General features: G+C 30.2%; 1 protein-coding gene and 1 long non-coding RNA gene across 12 annotated transcripts in view; one reads left to right on the forward strand and one right to left on the reverse strand.

Moving 5' to 3' along the window:
- LOC126737933 (uncharacterized) overlaps window positions 1-544 on the reverse strand; it is a 63310-nt gene extending 62766 nt beyond the window's left edge. For both annotated transcript variants that reach the window (XR_007661170.1, XR_007661169.1), the window contains exon 1: window positions 257-544. This is a non-coding gene — a long non-coding RNA (uncharacterized LOC126737933). The remainder of the gene's footprint in view (window positions 1-256) is intronic.
- The window catches only part of LOC126737927 (dual 3',5'-cyclic-AMP and -GMP phosphodiesterase 11), a 192024-nt gene that overhangs the window by 89216 nt on the left and 89322 nt on the right, over window positions 1-13486 (forward strand). For 2 of the 10 annotated variants that reach the window (XM_050443033.1, XM_050443032.1), the window contains exon 1: window positions 7350-7735. The exons of the other annotated variants lie outside the window; for them this stretch is intronic. The gene's annotated coding sequence lies outside the window, so the exon portion shown is untranslated. Of the gene's footprint in view, window positions 1-7349; window positions 7736-13486 lie in introns of those variants that run through there. 10 annotated transcript variants of the gene reach the window in all.

Below are 13486 nucleotides of genomic sequence, written 5' to 3' on the forward strand. Positions count from 1 at the left end.
AATGCAGACAATGTTTCTTGATGAGGTCAGTAGAAAACAAAAGCACCCAGGGGACATTCAACAATATAAAGGTTTTAGAAAAAACTTACACAAACAATATAAGAATCGCGGAAAAAATTCCTTACAATGACAAGATAATTTCATCAGCTAAAGAGGTTTATAATACTCATATAAACCTCTAAATTTAAGAACTATTTTTGTAATATTGCACAACATCTTGTTAGTAAAGTAGGGACAAGTGAATTCAATACATTACCTCAAACCTCTAACGTTGAGAGATTCCTCATTGCCAAAACCTCCAACAAATACATAAACCTCAAAATATTTTCAATTTTTCTGCAGTGTCATCCATTGAAGTCAGAGATGTCATAGATGTCACTAACAAGAAAGCTAGTGTTGTGTTCAGAGCATTAAATTACTTAAAGCGATCAAAAATATACTAAACATACCTTTAAGTAAATTAATCAAAATCTGATTTGATCAGGATGCTTTTCCAGATATCCTGAAAAGGATATAGTGACATAAATGATGCATCTAACTACAGACCCCATTTCATTATTGTCGGTTGTGTCGAAGATTTTTGAGAAACTAGACTAATAGATGCTTTGTTGAAAGTCAGTTTAGATTATATGCAGGAAGGAGTACAACAAAAGTCATATTAAACCTTGTCACCAATATTCATGACTCTTGGTAAAATCCTGAATATAATGTCCTCTTTTGCGACTTAAGCCAAGCATTTGACTATGTATCACATGATCTGTAGCTTAATAAACTACCATTCTACAACTTTAACTAATCCAATATTGCCTTTTTAAATTCATAACTGGAAAACAGATCCCAAACGTTCAAGGTGGGTGGAGTGTGTGAGGATTATATCCCAAGGCTCCATTCTTGGACCAAATTTATTTTTGATCTATGTCAATGATCTTCCAAATAACCTTACAAACAAAAAGTTCACTTTTTTTGCGAATGACACCATACCCTCCCTGTTAGCTATATCCCTTGACCAGGCAATTCAGCAGGTTACATGAACACAGATACAGGTGAAAAATGGGTTTAGCTTCTTTTAAATGAACAGAAAACAAAGAGAGTGATTTTTCCCTTAGAGACACCAATAATTTTAACCAGGAGAGGCAGAGTATGAGATTTCTTGGAGTGCACTATGATCCTGCTCTTTGATCGGTGCATAATATAACTCCGGTTTGAACAAGACTGAGCAAGGCTCTCTTTGTGGTTCGCAATCTTATACATTGTACCTCTGTGAATGTACTGAAAACATCCATGCGATTTTTTATTCTGTAATGGCATGGTATTATGGTCTGGAGCCACTCGCTCTATGTCAGTAGACTTTTAAGGTTTTAGAGAAAAGCCATTGGAATTAGGTCTGGGTTGAGTTTTAGAGAAGACTGCACACAAGCTTTTAGAAACTTTAAAATTTTAACATTATCGCTGCATTACGTACTAGAAAATCTTATGTATAAATGAGGGATCATGAGGACAAGTTCGTTGTACACAGTGGAATTCATGGCTATGACACAAGAAATAAAAGCTTGCTTGTCCCATACGTTGAAAAGTTGTCAAGATGGTCCAGGCTACATTTGAATTAAATTGTTTAATGTACTAATTATATAAAATGCTAAGAGAGAAACAAATTTAAAAATACTTATAAAAATATTAAAAAATAACCCTATATTTTAAAAAAATCTTAAGAGTAGTAGAGTTTTTTACAAGCAATTCAGTTCTTTTCTTAATTAAAGTTAACCAACTAATTAGTTTGTAAGTTTGGGAAATTCAGGGTGATTCAAAACTTTTTAATCTTAGTGTAGACTTTTGCCTTTATCTGGCTTATGATTTGTCCTTTTAATCAATTTATTTAATCAATTTACTTTTAATCTTGTCTATTTTTTTATAGTATTCTTCTTCGAACAAGGTTTTTTTCATTAACATTTTGCCAACCGTTGGTTATATCCTCTGCTTCTTTTTTGAAAATGTTTAACATTTTAGGAGAAACATGATTACGAAAGTAATCTTAAATTGTTTAGGTCGGCGATAGTACATTTTAAAGATAATTTTGCTTCTGGTTCCTCAGTTCTAAAGTCTAAAGGTATATGAATTATTTAAAGAGTAAGTATTTCCTATCATTCATACGATGTTGCATTATCTAGATTTTATGATTGTCAAAAGTCATTCTTTAACCACCTTTTATACCTCAAACTTCCCCAAACATCTTCAACGTCTCAATTTATGCTGTAAGAGTTCCCAACCACTTCTTACATCTGAAGCTTGAAACAGGATCTCTAAATTAAACAGAATGAGGTAAATTAAGAAGCTCATTTTCATGATTTTTAATTTTCATCAAATTATTAAAAAAATGTATAGGTCCTCCTACTGAATCTGAAAATAAAAATATTATAGTATGTAATATATATATATATATATATACTCATATACTCTAATGTCTCCCATCGGAAGAAGAATGCATTTGTGACCTCATTCCTTACCTAGCAACAGGCAAGTCAATTCACGTTACTTTCTGTTGTCTAACAAACTGTATAATGCACATCTACGCATATGCTAACCAGTTTTTTTATGTCAACCTCGCGTAGTAGCTCAATATGTAAAATAACAACAAGATCTTTTGAATGGATCTATTGTTATTGTTGATGGCGATGAAGAGACCGGTAGGTCCATCGAACAATTTAATGTCATCGCGGAAAACAGCTGAACTGGCGCGTCGGTCGTCTGGTTCCGGCGCACGTCGAGCTTTTCCATTACATGTGCGACGGTAATTCATTGCTGCGTTGTCAGATTTTGCACCAACATATTGAAAAGCTTTTCATCACAATAAACTTATTTATTACTAAATATTTTTCTAATAGAAAGAGCAAATTTATTTTTGATTTAATTTTTTATGGCTTGTTCCTAGATTAACAGAGCACGGAACATGGACACTGGACAATACTTTTATATTTTTATATTCATAGCGTGAATACAGATTGTTCTCATAACACACTTCGTTACACTAAATTTTATTAAGTTGTAAACTGATCTTTGATATATATTTAGAGTGCCTAGTAGAGAAAACCTTTTTGTTGGATTTGGCCAAAAACCATTTTGTCTATCGTCTGCTCAATAGATGAAAACAGTCTTCAAAAACAAAAAAAAGTCAATATATTTGCACACATTGCACACAAAAAAAACACATTTTAAATTTGACCAAATTCTGTCAATCACCTCTTCATCTCCAGCTAATCTCACTTTGAGATGTTAAATGGGAACCCCTATCGTCTGACATCATTGTAAGTAGCACTAAAATGTCTATTTAACAGTACCAAAAAAAATTAAATCGCTTTGTCGTACCAGCAAATACTCAGCTAAAAGGTCTAGTAATAATGAATATTTTATCGACGTCATAATTTGGTATGTCAAATGGCTATCCTTAAGGGCACGTATCATTCGAAAGCATTTTTCAAGAGTTTCAAGATGATGTATTAACGACTAATGAAATACCGTAGTAACACGCCAATAATTTGAGATTTATCGGAAAAAAATTTAATTAAATGGAAATCAGCATTTCTTATTTTTAACAATGGTGTATGGTATAGCTGAACATGTAGACATTATTTTTATTTATGGTTCACAGGATAAATGTTTCTTAAGGACAGCTTTACGTTTTAACAAAAGGTATTCAAGTTTATGTTCCCCAACTATAGCAAAAATTTTAAAAAACTAATTCTGTCACTAATAAAAAGAGAAATCAACCTAGATTAATCGATGAAACTAAATAGAAATGATCAACTCTTGAAGTAGCTGTAGCAACTGGATTATCTCGTGAACCAATAGGAAAGGTACTTGAATTTCATAAATTTTATCCCTATATATTGGAAATACTGCAAGAACTTGGTGACGAAGACCCGGACAAAAGAATCTAGTCTTGTAAAATAATGATAGATAGAATTACGGCAGAAGTTCGAATAGTTAAAAATATTTGCTTCCATGATGGCTGTACCTTTTATTTACATGGGTATGTTACTAAACAAAACTGTCGTTACTGGCATCTGGAGAACCTACACGTATTTAGAAAAAGGCATACCCAGTACCCTAAGAAAATTTATGTTTAGGCTGCTATATTGGAAGATGGTATTATCGGCCCAATTTCAGGAAATTTAAATGGCGACATGTATGCTGAAACGCTACAGAGGTCGATCGAACTAGTAGTAGCGCGAGAATTAGAAAATTAAAAGGACATACACGGAAATTTATCTTTAGAAGAACGCTTACAGAATTCAAATAGAATGGCGTACTTTCTCATTATGTTGTTGTAAATTTAAGTGTTGTAAATGTTGTAAATATTGTAAATTGTACAGTAAAGCTTATAATAAAATCTAAGTTTAAGCATCGTCAATATTATAAGAGTAATTAATCAATTACAAAACATTGCACTTAGTAAAATAGGGATAATATATTGTAGCTATTAATAACATACTTTTCCATAATCTGTTCTTGTATAAAATACTAAGACGAACACATAAATAGTGCAATATAGGAATAAATACAATTAGTAGTAGCTCCACTAGCCTAGGCACTAGTTTGCAGGTCTACGCCAGTTGAACTCCAAGAAATCCTGTATCTTATATGGACTTATGTGAAGCAAGATTTTTTTAAATGTGAGTTTAAATTTACTAAAAGGCAAACTTTTTATTTTATCTGGTAGTTAATTAAAATTTTGGTGAAAAAATATTTTAAAATTTCTTAAGGTTAGTTAAGGTTAGTTATTAGTGGGAAATCGCAACTTGATATTTGTTTCGTGTATGATGAATATGGATTAATTGCTGAGTTGACATGTTATCAACATTTCTCTTTAAATATTGCAGTGATTGTTGTATGTATGTTGCAGGGAAAGTTAATATTTTTAAATTTTTAAAGTGTGGTTAACATGAATCTGTTTGGTTAGATTTTATTAGGATTCTTATAGCTTTTTTTGTTGTGTTAATATGATATGCCAGTATTTAGATTGACTTCTTTCCCAAGACAGTATACAATATTAGACTCTGGAATATGCCCATGTACACAATTCTACCTATTTTTTTTGTTGTGTTGTGTCACTTATTAATTTTTCATTTAATTACAATACATGCGATTTAAAACAAAACTCCTTATTAAATACTATAATTAAATGCAAAGAAGCCACATTATATTGATAGTACATCCTCTTGTGATGCAGAAAATCTTGGAATCTTTATAACCAAGAACCAAACCACACAAATATACAAGAACCCGGTAGTTATCTTTATTTCCAGCAAAAAAAATGTTGAAAAAATTTTAGAAGTGAGAAGTATTAAGTAGCGGGAGCCACTGAAGCAATTTTTCCTTACTTAAACCACCAAAAAATGTTAGTTAATTTTTTAAGTCACCCCTTATCCTAATGTTACTTCTTATTCCTGCACATTAAATCTTTCCTTTTTAAGAAACAAAATAGAATACTAGAAAGACATAATATAACGATCACAGAAGTAAAAAAAGGAATTGAAGATTCATCAAAACATTCTATAACAGCGAAGCCAAGCACTGTTTCTGGGTCTTCAAACGAAAAAGCAGAATGATGTATTAAAAATAGAGGAAAGAAACTTCGACATGAGAAAAGTATTTGATAATGAAATTCAGGAATACTACAAGACGGCGCTGGACTATTTCAAACAGAGGATTAAACCTCTGGAAGAGTTTGATTTATTCTCTTGGATGATTCTTAATGAAATACCCCAGTGGAAAATCGTTCAAAAAACCGTGAGTTATTTTCAGGATAGGAATTTATACTCCTAATAAGTAGATCTATGTTATGTGTATTTCGATAACGCCAGAAACTCAGCAATGTTGGAGTATATATCCCTGATATTTATTAGTCAAGCAATGTATAATCGTATGCCTCTCAATTAAGACTACTACAAACCAAGAAGTTACGAAAGGAACTCAAAAAACTAATTTTACCAAGAGCTTATTACTCCATTGCAGAATATCAAGAGAATAGGTTTATCAAGTTTCAACTTTTATTTTGAAGCTTTTAGTTGTTTCCATTGATTTTACACTTTGCTGTTAATTTAATTGTTATCATGTATATGTATATTCGAAAATAGATTAGAAAAAACCCGTTTAGAAAAAAAAAAATAGAAAATCTAACGTTTCAAAATGAAATATAAATGGTAAAAAATTATATTTAAGGTTCATTGAACAAAAACCTTTTTTCTGCTTTAACTTGTCCAATTATACAAGAAACACATTACTTTGTTTCCATACTCTTCTAATTTAAAAACTGAAGAAAGGATATACAAATAAAAATTCAACTTTTCCTCTTATTCCTATATCACCGTTTGATTTTCTTAATAGTGTTTGGATCTTCTGGAATTAGTGTTTTTCTCCTTTAACTTGTCTAATTATACAAGAAAAACATCACTTTATTTTCATAGAAGATGTCCATAGAAGATGCGATCTTTGAGGAATACTGTATTCTCTTCTCAACAATTCTCTCAAAAAATATGCATAATAAATTGTTCTAATTTTTCCATGAAACCGACATTATCGAAAGAAAAAAAAGACATTTAATTTGTCAATGTGTTCTCTATTCCTGGGCACAATGCTAAGATTGAAAGAGTGTTCTCCTTAATTGTTTCCCAGTGGACCAAAGAGCGCATTCTGTTGATACTGTTGAAAGTATGTACAATAAATTATAATTTAAGATGTACTGATTTCTATAAACATGTAATGGGGCAAACAGATTTAATAAACCAAGTAAGAAAATCAGAGAAATATGATTGATTTGTAAAAGAAAACTAGTTTAATTAACTAAAAGGTATATTATAAAATTGCAAGAAAGCAGAATTGTTATACTTCTATATTTCTTTAAAGTCTGAAAATTGCACCAGCTATTTTCATATGATTTATTAGTTATTCTGTATTGCTTTTTCAATAAATCGAGTTCAGTATTTTATTTGTATTGTATAGGTAGGTATGTATAGGTATAATAAGTAATAGGTCATGACAAAATAGTAGACCTAGACTTGTGATACCATCTGAGTTTATAGTGTTCGTCGTCGATTCAAAATACTAGTGTCTTATTGCTTATGATCAGACGAATTCACAGACATTAAAAACTTATTTTCTATAGTTTAGGCAGGTGCAAATTGCTAAAATAGTAGGAACGATTTCAGGTCACACTGTTGCTGTCTACGAATGTCGATTCTAGCAAAATGACAGTTTTATAGTCGTTCAGTTGTTTATAGAGTAAGTCTGACAACGTAGCAAAACTTAAGTCTTGGCGGTCGAGCCAACGAACGAAATAAAATTCAGGCTGAGTGGTATTCTCGTGCGCCTTGTTCAGTGTTGTTTTCTGCTGTTCCTGAGTTCGCTTGGGAACTAACTGCGGAGACTTATCAGTCGCGCTCGGCGTTTAAAGCGTAGAGTTCGCATACCGATGTTCTACTTTTCTCGTTTTATTACGGCAAAAAAGTTTTTCGCGTCCTGCTAGCGCGAGTTTCGCATCGGAACTTTACTGTCCCACAACTTTAATGAATTGTCACCATTTATTCGTTGATCAAAATTATCGTGTAAAAAATTGAATAAAAGTGAAGCGCGTCAACTAGCGTTTTTAGTGACTCTACTGGGTTGTTTATTTTTATTTTTTGTTTTTGTTGTTTTTGGATTATTTTTAAAATCAAAATTGTGGAGCTTATTACTATTAATGGTAAGCATTGTTAATACTTGATTTTTCTTATACCTATTAGCGCAATTTGTTATTATCAGCCTTTGTGTGGGTTATCTCACTGGTCATATTAGCATTGGGAAATGGGAATTCCCCAATTTGAAAGTTCCCGGTAAAAGACTGTGCAAGTAGTTTAAGCGTATTACTAGGTATGAATACTAGGCAATACCTACCTTTACTAATGTAGATTTAAAAGACCAATTTATTAAACTAACCTTATGGTCATAGTTTTTGGTTTTCTACACTTTCATTAAAATAATAATAATTTTTAAAACGCTCTTAGTTTATAAAGTAATAAAAAAGTCAAATATATAATTTTAATAAAAATCAAATTTAATTTTCGTCTTTCTAGTAAGCATTATTTGTTTATAAATATTCCCGACATATACATTTAATAAGTATATGAGATATTTCATGTGCATATTCCTGGAACATTCATATTTAATGATTTTTAATTTTATTATAAAATAAATTTTCCATGAATATACTATATATTTATGCATATAAATCTTGAATCTGCATTTTAATACATTCGGTATTCATATATAGTGTCGGCCATAAGTAGAGAAACTTTTTTTTTACTTTTTTCTTATTTTTTTAAAGCAATTTTAAATATTGATTATAACACCTAACACCTATAAAACTGAACAAATTAAAAAATATATATTTAATTTGAACCTTAATAAAATAATATTTTACTTTAAGGACAAAAATTGAGAAACTTTTGGGTTTCGTGCTATCATTCACACTATTGTACAGAAAATTAAAAAAAAACTTTGTGGCATAACCTTTATTCCTTAAAACCTCAGCACATCATCTTGTCATGAATTCAAGAAGAATGTGAATAACATCTTCAAAAATTCTACTCTATGCTTCTTCCAAGCTTCTTTTCCATTAAGTAAAAACCTACATTCAACTGAGAAGAAAATGTTTTAATTAAGACGCGGATTAATAATGATCAACTCACTAAGGGTCTCACAAACTTTCAGTCCTTTGTCATAATCGTGCTCATTTAGTTCTTGCGCCAAATACATTTTGTAAGCATCGAATTTGATTTGCTTTTGATTGTCGACGCCAATTTTTTGACATTTATTCATAGTTTGGCATGAAGTTGGCCTAAGGCAACTATTTGCATTGCTTTATTAGAAACAACATCATGTTAAACCTCACGGTTTTTATTTACACTGTCAGTTTTCCTAAATTTAGCCACTAATTCCAGAACGTATTTTCTGTTGACTCATTTTTTTGGATAAAGGTCATTAAATACTTATACATTTTATTGGCAGAACTGTTGTGTCGAAAGAAAAACTCGATCATCTCAATTCTCTCTGCAGTACAATAAACCATTGTTAATACAGTACTTCTACGCGTAAATGACTTATGTAAGGATATATTAGTTAATATCTTAAACTATTTAAATAAATGCTCATTTTATAAAAAAGTACCAGTAGGTTTTAGCAACCAAATAATTCAAATTGTTCAGATAGGTACTTGTGTTTGCATTTTATTTTATTTTGTTTTTATGTATGGTATACAACTAGGTATTTAACAATAATCTTAAAAAAAATTCTAAGAAAAGGTTGCAGGCGTAAAAGTCTATTTTCTGTTCATTTTGACTTTCTTCTGTTTCACTACATTTATCTTCAGTATTACTAGTATTATCTGTAGTCTCTTGCATATTACTATTGGTCGAACACTGGCAAAAATAAAAAAGCAACGTATACAGAGTATTAAGAAAGGTTATAGTTAACGTATAGGTATCAATAAAAATTTAAAAAAATCACCAAGGAATTACCACATTTCTTGACTGCAAACAACTGGTTTTCTATGCTTTAGATTACACACTTGGATATGAGTTCCCATTATTTGAAAATTCATAGATCTACAGAAAAGTGCCGTTGTGTTTTTTTAACAAAATGCACTTTAAACAATTCATTTGCAAAAAATATTAATATTGCAACTGAATTTAGTAATAACAAATTTGATATACCTCGTACGTTCGTACGGACTGTATATAGATTCGTGATCTACAGGAAAAAATACAAAAGAAAAGTAGGTAAGACTTAAAAGTACTTATGAATAATCCATTCAAAATCTACTATATATAAGAGACATAAGAGTATAACATTCGTTAATTAAGAATATCAGTGCACAAGGTATACGATATATTGTAAGCAATGAAATATAGTTTCTTTTGTATTTTTTCCTTAGAAATTAATGATGCAGTCACTTACTAATTCATTTCATGAGTCATTTTTTTTGTGTGTAATATGTGCCATCTTTCAATTAAAAATTTAGTTGGTCTATCTAGTTGTATTATACTGATCTAATTTATTTATGACCAGATGAACTAAACCATCGAATTTATACAACGAATCATCTAGTTATACCTTTTCCGGTTTTCTTTTAAAGGTAACATTAATTTCAATCGTCAGAAATACGTGTTACTTAATATATAAGATATAACCAAACAATATCTATTTATTGCACTAAATCTAGGTTGAAGTCTGATAAACATCTCTGAGAATACAGAAAAAGTTTATTTGAAGAGTTTATTAGATCAACTTTCTCCTGAAAAAGAAATAAAAAGTTTACGCTATCCTTAAAATAATAATATTAAGCTAAACGAGCTTAGTTTAAAACTTTATAAAAAAGTCATGTATCTCTGAACTAAAGTGACTGAATTTTAACAAAAATCAATATTTGCATTTCGTTTTTCCAGTAAGCATTATTTGTTCATAAAATATTCCCGGAATATTAATTTAACAAGTACATTTCATATAAATATTCTTGGAACATTCATATTTCATAAGCTATAAAATTATACAACAAATTTTCCACGAATTTAAATATTTATGTATATGTATCTTGAATGTGAATCTTAAAACATTCAGATTCAAATGCTTGCCACATCTACATATTCTATTTTACATTTTCTAGAGTTGTATTCATATTTTTTTAGAAAATGAACCTCCTTAAGTCTCTTAATTAAATTCGAAATAAAAATGAAATATTTTCGTTCCTGACTACTGAGATGTAACTAATACTTTAATATGTTATGTTTATAGTCTTAATGTACTAAGGGTCAATTATGACCAGCTAAACTGAATCAACAAATTTATATACAAATTTAATTTAAAAAAACAACAAATTTGTATAGGGATCATCTAGTTAGATATCTTTTTCGGTTTTTCTTGTAAAGGTAGGGTTTATAACTTTGATTTTAAGCATCAGAATTAAGTGATTATTGCATGGGATATGACCAAATAATATCTATATGTTTATGGAATCTAGATTAAAGTATAATAAAATTCTTTCAGAATTCAGAAAAAGTTTATTTAAAGAATTTATTAGGTCAGCTTTATCTGGAAAAAAAAATCACGTAATTTTATAACTTTTTGGAAATATTACAAAAACTCTAGGTATAACTAAACTATATAGTTGAAGAAAACTAAGTCTGATAAACTGGCAAAATTCTGGATTATTTATTTTGTAAACCAGATTATCTTTTTTTGTTATTACTATGGTTGGCTAAGCAGATATGATTAGTAACAGGTAACTCTTTGACCCTTTAACCGATGGTTAATTTCACACAGTCTGTAGAGACAGTATCTTTTATCGACTCCTGTGTCTATTGGTGTAAATTAAGTGCATCCAAAGTTGGTTAAATCTTTCCTTATAAGGCACAAATATGGCTGAGAGCAAATATTTGGCATTTGCCTTAAACAAAGTTTTCCTATATATACCTTTTTATGTAAAAATTATAGTAATCTCAAACGTGTATATTTCTTAATCTCTTTCCCTCATATGAACCCATACTATATATTTCTTGCCATTTTTGGCTTTTATTCAAGACATCATGAACTTCTCCAAGGACTGCTCCTCTAATTTCACTGTTATTAACACAACATCATTTGCTATAATTAATCACTTATTATTCCTTAATTCAAAAATAAAACTCTATATGTCCTATGGCCTCTGTATAAATATAAATGCAGATCTCAGAAAAGAACATATTTTGTTTTAGTGATATTACCTATTATCCAATTAGAAGCATTTAGGAATATCAACCTAGATAATAAACAAGGCTAAGTGCGCCGAGGGAGCGCTCCGTTTAAAAATGTGCTCGCTTTGATGTGACCGCTTTAATAATGCTTCTATATTATATTAATAATGTTGCCTACGCTGATAGGTCGTGCCTTCATGGAAAAATCCGAACCCAAAATAGGGATCGGTTTATTCCATTAATGAAAGCGATACGGTTAAATAAACAGTTATTTTCAATGATTCGTAGGTCTTGGGTCTATATATTTTTCCTTACTGTTGGATCATTCTTTATAGTTTTTATTGGTTAAGCAAATTGATTATCAAACAAATACTATATATATATTTACTTTTGTCATAAATTTAAAACTACACTCATAAATATTCTATAAAATCTCTGTATACAAAATAAATCAACATCTGTTTAGCCACATGATCATGATTATTTTCTTACGACGGTTTACAACTTGAAAACACGAAATTTCGCTTTTGATAGTGAAAACCACTCGGCACGTCATTCAACTGCAAATATTTTTGCATAGTTCGAAGGCTATGCATAAAAAAAAAACAAATTATCGTGTAAAACTGTTTGCCGCAAGTCAATGCCTTGGCCGTGGAGCGGAGGTGTGCCTCAAATAACGTTGCTGTCATACAAGATATATATTATTCGTTTACCGATAGATAATTCATGTAATCATGTGCTTTTTGATAGGTTTTTGCGGTTTCGATAACTAAATAGAAATTTATGTGCAGTTTTAATACATTTTCATCATCTTTATTATTACATTGCATTCATTCTTCATATTGTGTTGCAACCATAAAGCTACTAACCGTTTTTAGCATTTTTTTACTAGATTTTACTTGATAAAAGTATTTACTTTTTCATATGTATGTGGTACTTAACTTCACCAGTAAAATTTTCTTGATTCTGCGTCATTATTTCATATATTTACGTTTTTTTAAATTTTGAATTTTAATTCACCGTTTCCTCTAATTTTGGTATTTTTTTTTAAAGAAAGAGAGCTTCTCTTGACACCCTATCCATTAAAATTACCTACCGTTTTGAATTAGGTTAGTCAGTCTTGCCTGTTGGTTGTTTTGCTTTCTCTTGCCTTCTCCCTTTTAATCCTAATCTGGATTAATTAAATCTAATTGAACATCCTACTTTTCTTTGCTGAAAAACCTCGTTTTAATAACAATATTAATGTATAAGTTATTATTCAAACTCTTTGTCTCTTCTAATTTTACCATTAAAAATCTATGATTCATTCTTTGTTTAAGGCTTCGCTGGTTTTGCCAATTTTTTTTATAATTTGTGAAACTCCAAACCTTCAGCATGTTTTTTTTATATTTTATTCATAAGTAAGCAGTGATGGTACCTCGATTCTTAGTATACATATACTTCTCGACCCATAATATAATTTTTGCATTTGTATAATTTTCCTTCTACCATACTATACTATATGGTACCTCTATAGTGGACTAGGTCGTCCAGGATCTTAATGGTTCTGGCGGTGGTGGAGGGTAGAGGTGCAAATATAGGAAAAACTAAAAAAAAGGTTATGGTACTGTAGAGTTGGTTCTAACAATAACAATATGGCCTATGGAAAGATGGTACTTAAGGAACTCTTGAATATTTACATTCGCAGTGATTACGTCTGGTCGTTGAATGTTAATCGTTGAATGAAG

Source organism: Anthonomus grandis, chromosome 6, assembly GCF_022605725.1.
Source record: "Anthonomus grandis grandis chromosome 6, icAntGran1.3, whole genome shotgun sequence".
In the NCBI taxonomy this organism is placed as follows: Eukaryota; Metazoa; Arthropoda; class Insecta; order Coleoptera; family Curculionidae; genus Anthonomus; species Anthonomus grandis.